Source organism: Nerophis lumbriciformis, linkage group LG36 (assembly GCF_033978685.3).
Source record: "Nerophis lumbriciformis linkage group LG36, RoL_Nlum_v2.1, whole genome shotgun sequence".
NCBI lineage: Eukaryota > Metazoa > Chordata > Actinopteri > Syngnathiformes > Syngnathidae > Nerophis > Nerophis lumbriciformis.
Window position 1 is genome coordinate 10,924,001 of NC_084583.2, and position 6,000 is coordinate 10,930,000.

At 42.5% G+C, this 6,000-nt stretch overlaps 1 protein-coding gene across 1 annotated transcript in view; it reads right to left on the reverse strand.

Annotated features, from left to right (window-relative positions):
* dele1 (DAP3 binding cell death enhancer 1) overlaps nucleotides 1-6,000 on the reverse strand; it is a 29,367-nt gene that overhangs the window by 14,227 nt on the left and 9,140 nt on the right. The window lies entirely within an intron of this gene.

Sequence of the window (6,000 nt, forward strand, 5' to 3'; positions counted from 1 at the left end):
AGCTATATTTTTTGTTTTTATTGGACTGTAAGCTATGGCTACAGTTATCGATTATTTTAGTAATCGAGTAATCTATTGATTAACTTGTTCACTTTATAGCCTCAATGTTTGTCTATACAAGGGTTTTTCTAATGACCTTTAGTCTTTCTTCTTATAAATGCACATAACATCGAAATTGCACGTTAACTGACACTATAGCACTGAATATTATATTAAAAAAGTACATACAAATAAGTAGGCTAAAACCAGTTAACAGATAGTGAAAAAAGAACACAACTAAACAAAAATACTCTCTGCTAAAGCATGATAAATTGAGTGACAATGTTCTCACATGCCCTGAAGCGTTTGGATAAAATATTTGGAATGTAAGTCAAACATATACAATGGCTTCAGCTGCCAGAATAGACCATTACTCTGTTTCTGTTTCTGCTCTTAAAGTTACAGGGAGCTTTTTTGTAACATGCTGCATCATCAATGCAGTGCAATTATGAAATGCCAGCTCTGTTTGACAGTGCAAACATTTTACCACAATGTCTGTCTTTATGTTTGGAATGATCGCAAAACCTCTCAATCAATCAATCAATTCCTTTATTGCCATTGTCATAATAACACTTAAGTCATACATGTCAACGAGATTTTGTTTGAGCTTTGTCTAGCGGCATAGAAACTGCATTGAAGTGCAGGTTGAGACCGTAGTTTACTGTTTAGCATTGTCAAGAAGATTGCGAATAGAGGGGCGTGGGTGAGGGAACAGTCAGATGTCTGATGGGTGTTACGTTGATGTTGCAGCAATGCAATGTCCAGAGCACAATTATTGAGGTGGTGAAGAGTGAGGTAATAAGATAGTCCGGGGCAGCAAAGGGGCAGGCTGTTCATTTAGCAGTCTCACAGCCTGGGGATACAGACTGTGAGACATTCTGGTGGTCCTGGCGCAAATCGATCAATACCTCCTTCCAGAGGGTAGCAGGTTGAAGAGGCCATGTGCTGGGTGGTATCTGTCCTTCAGGATGTTGTGTACTCGCTTTAGGCAGCGAGTTGTGTACATGGCACTCATCTCTGGGAGTATTGTCCTTGTAATTTTCCCCGCGGCTTTAACCACTCGCTGGAGGGCCTGTTGGTTCGCTTTAGTACAGCTAGCAAACCACACTAAAAAGCCCTAAGTCAGGACACTGCTGATGGCACAGTTGTAAAAGTTTACGATTGATTTCTGCGGAATGTTTGCGCAGAAATCAATGGTAAACTCTCGCTCATCTTCTTTGGGCTCTTTGCTCTCTTTCGACTTTGCCGGTTTTTTTTAGCTATCTCTCTCAGCACTCCGCTGTTCCCGACACAAGCAGACAAACGTACGTGCGCTCACACAGGTTTCCCTCTGCAAACTTGGTAAACATCAGTGTAACACACATCCTGCAGCCTGTCAAAAGTCAAGCCTTGAACATAAAAGCACGGCAGTAAAACACGGTTCGTTGCACACACCATTGGGGTTGGATAAAAATTACTTATTTATCCGGAAAATTATCACGTATTTTGAAATGCAAACCTAGACAGGTATGCTTCTTATCATATTACAATGCAGCATTTGAGACAAACTCAAAGTGAGAGCCAAAAGCAGTAAGCAAGTGAGACCATTGAGGGGCGCAGTAGGAACGATTATAATGTGCTGTAAATACACATCAGTACTGTACCGATAACTTCACTTAAACTATTTTGAAGTGCACTTGCTCTGTGGTCTTACACTGACAGATCATATGATGAGGTTGTGGGTAGGGATGTCCCGATCCAGGTTTTTGCACGTCCGATCCGATACCGATATTGTTTTTGCACTTCCGATCCGATACCGATACCGATACTGACCGATACTGGCCTATCCGAGCATGTATTAAAGTTTAAAGTTATTTTAATTAATTAATTAATTAATTTATTTATTTTTTAATATATTTTATTAATATTAATTTTTAATTTTCCCCCTCCCTCAGGGGGGGGGGGCTCGGCGGGGCGGTTGCCGGTTGTTCCATCTCCATCGTTGGGGTCCATGCGGGTGGGGTGGGTGGTTCCCGTGGCCCTGTGCCTGGGTGGTCCTGCGGCGGCCGATTTGGGTGGGGTGGCCGGGGGCTGGCCTCGCCGCGCTCTCCGGGGGTGGGGGGTGGGCTCGTGGGGGCCCGGTTGCCGGTGGGGCGGGGGCGGTCTTCCCGTCCGGTTGCGGGGAGTCTCTGGGTCCCTCGGGCGGGGCGTCTCGCCTTTCTGCCCGTGTGGGGTGTGGTCTCTCGCTGGCTTGGGGTCTGGCTGTCCCCTGCTTTTCTCGTGCCCTGTCCTCTGCCGGGTGCGTCTGTCTGCGGCCTGCTGCTGGCCCTTGTGGGCGGTACGGTGGATCGGGCTCTGGGGTTCCTGTCGCTGGCCGGCTTGGCTGCGTGGGGGCGGTGGTCCCTGGTTCCCTGGGCACCACGCCTCCTGTTTGTGGGTTGGGCTCTCGGGGGTGATGGGGCCGTGCTCTGGCTCCCACGCACTCTGGGAGTCGAATGTATTGTACATGCAAATTCACATATGCTCACATACGTACATAGGTACCTACGCTCCCACATACATACACAAATACAGTACATATTTACCTACCTAATGTTCGTACATCCACACGCACATTCAATATACAAACATACACATACACATACTGTACATATACATTCACTGTACAAACACATATACACATTCTGTACATATACATTCATTGTACAAACACATATACACATTCTGTACATATACAAGTACATATGCATACTTACACTCATGCACATAATCACGTTTCATCAAACATATATTAACGTTGTTGCCCTAGGGTAAACTGGGTGTAACACATGACACACTGACAAAGCTTAACCTATTGTGACTATAACAATCTACAAGGTTAATGTAGGTTGCTTCTCTTTCTCCCCCTCCATTTTTCTGCATTCTTTCGTATCTCAAGTTATCATTACGTATATGTATTGTTGCATTTAAACAACTGTATTGTTGATAATAAAGGTAAATTATTGGTATTGTTCATTATCAATAGCGCTATTTCTATTGGTATTTGTATTGATCCATTTGTAGTGTAATAATGCTCATTGTCATTTCTGTATTATTTTTTATTTTTCGCTAACTGCTTATTTGCTATTACTTTTACCATCATATTTGTACATGTCATATTTGCTGATGTTGCTCTATTGTTGTTGTTGTTGTTGTTTGCTGTTGTTGTTTTTGTCTCTCTGTCTAATCCCCCTCTTGTCCCCACAATTTCCCCCTCTGTCTTCTTTTTTTTTCTCTTTCTATCCCCTCCTGCTCCGGCCCGGCTGCACTAAATGATAATATAAATACATTTAATAAAGTCAAATACAAATAAGGCAACAAGAGAAGTATCCTACACTTCTCTTTTGTAAAGTAAATCTGAACAGCCGACATGGGCATCTACATCAACTATATGATTTGCCTGAGAAGCTGGACAGGACAAAAAAAAAAAAAAAAAAAAAAGTTATTTAGCCTACTTAGTTGTCAGAATCATGTTGAAAAGGGTTTTAGTACTCTTGATAACAACTAGCCAGCTGAATTAGGGGAGTTTGAATAATACACAATGGTTGGTAACAAGAAACTGACCTGTTTATTCAAGGATAAACACAAAATAGACAAAATTATACATGACAAACAGAAATGGCATCATTGAAACTAGGGCTGGGCGATATGGCCTTTTTTTAATATTGCAATATTTTAAGGCCATATTGCGATACACAATATATATCTCGATATTTTGCCTCTGCCTTAATTGAACACTTGATGCATTTAATCACATCAGTATGATGATTCTATGTGTTTTGATAGATTGATTGAGACTTTTATTAGTAGGTTGCACAGTGAAGTACATATTCCGTACAATTGAACACTAAATGGTAACACCCCAATAAGTTTTTCAACTTGTTTAAGTCGGGGTCCACTTAAATTGATTCATGATACAGATATATATTATCAGATATATACTATCATCATAATACAGTCATCACACAAGATAATCACATTGAATTATTTACATTATTTATAATCCAGGGTGTGGAGGGGGGCGCCGGATGTAAGTGTCAAAAAGACAGCCAAAAGAGTTTGATATGAGAATAAATCTAAAGTTAAAATATAGGGTAGAAATGCATCCATTTGCAGGAAATGTAGTCTTGATTTTCAAAATTTTCTTTCAAGGCTTGCATGTCTACATTAAAACATTCTTCTTCATACTGCATTAATATACCGTATTTTCCGCACTATAAGGCGCACCGGATTATTAGCCGCACCTTCTATGAATTACATATTTCATAATTTTGTCCACCAATAAGCCGCCCCGGACTATAAGCCGCGCCTACGCTGCGCTAAAGTGAATGTCAAAAAAACGCTGCGCTAAAGTGAATGTCAAAAAAACAGTCAGATAGTTCAGTCAAACTTTAATAATATATTGAAAACCAGCGTTCTAACAACTCTGTCCCAAAATGTACGCAAATGTGCAATCACAAACATAGTAAAATTCAAAATGGTGTAGAGCAATAAATAGCAACATAATGTTGCTCGAACGTTAATGTCACAACACACAAAATAAACATAGCGCTCACCTTCTGAAGTTATTCTTCATTCGTAAATCCTTCGAATTCTTCGTCTTCGGTGTCCGAATTGAAAAGTTGCGCAAGCGTGGGATCCAAAAATGGCCGGCTCCGCCTCGTCGAAGTCATCGGATTCAGTGTCGCTGTTGTTGTGCAGCAGTTCTGTGAATCCTGCCTTCCGGAAAGCTCGGACCACAGTTGTGACCGAAACTATCTGCCCAGGCATTTACGATCCACTGGCAGATGTTGGCGTATGTCGACCGGCGCTATCTGCCCGTCTTAGTGAAGGTGTGTTCGCCTTCGGAGCTGTGTGAAAAAAGCCACCCGGCCTCTTCGCGTAAACTTCCCTTAACCACTCGCTCATCTTTTCTTCATCCATCCATCCCTTCGAGTTAGCTTTTATGATGACGCCGGCTGGAAAGGTCTCTTTTGGCAAGGTCTTCCTTTTGAATATCACCATGGGAGGAAGTTAGCATGGCAAGCTAGAACCACAGTGAAGGATGACTTCTCATTCCCTGTGGTGCGAATATTCACCGTACGTGCTCCCGTTCCACAGTGCAGTTCACAGGAATATCAGTTGCTGTGAAATACGGTAGTAATCCGTGTGCGGATGGAGAGATTGCGTCTTTTTATGAACCGGATCCTTGTCGCGTAGTAGGAGCCATTTTGTGGTCTTTACAGATGTAAACAGGAAATGAAACGTACGGTGATATCCGCGCGTTTTTTCTTCTTCTTCCGGGGGCGGGTGAAGCGCTTCCTGTTCTATGGGGGCGGGTGCTTTCCTTGGCGGTTGCTTGCGTAGAAGAAGAAGCGCTTCCTGTTCTACCGGGAAAAAAGATGGCGGCTGTTTACCGAAGTTGCGAGACCGAAACTTTATGAAAATGAATCGTAATAAAGCGCACCGGGTTATAAGGCGCACTGTCAGCTTTTGAGAAAAATTGTGGTTTTTAGGTGCGCCTTATAGTGCGGAAAATACGGTATGCTACTTTTAAACTTTCATGCAGAGAAGGAAATCACAACTAAAAAAAAAAATCACAAATTTTTTCATACGGTGTTGATCTGGAAATTTTTGCCTCTGCATTTTGATGGTGTGGACGTGTGGCACCGAATGGAGATAAGCGTCTCGACAGACGTTACAATATTTGAACAATGATGACGAAAACTGTTTTCTCTGTCGTGTCCGTGTGTCGAAAATTGTTATGCGCTTATTTTTTTATTTGATTTTGTGCGTGGCATAGATTTGCTATGCGCAGAGGACGTTTGAGCAGTGGGCAATTGCACAGGCGCGCACCTTAGAGAGAACGTTGGTCACACGGCTGCGCTAGCATTACAGCTAACGTTAGCCATGCTGCTACCTCTCTGCTGGGAGAGGACATATACGTATGTGACGTATGACGTG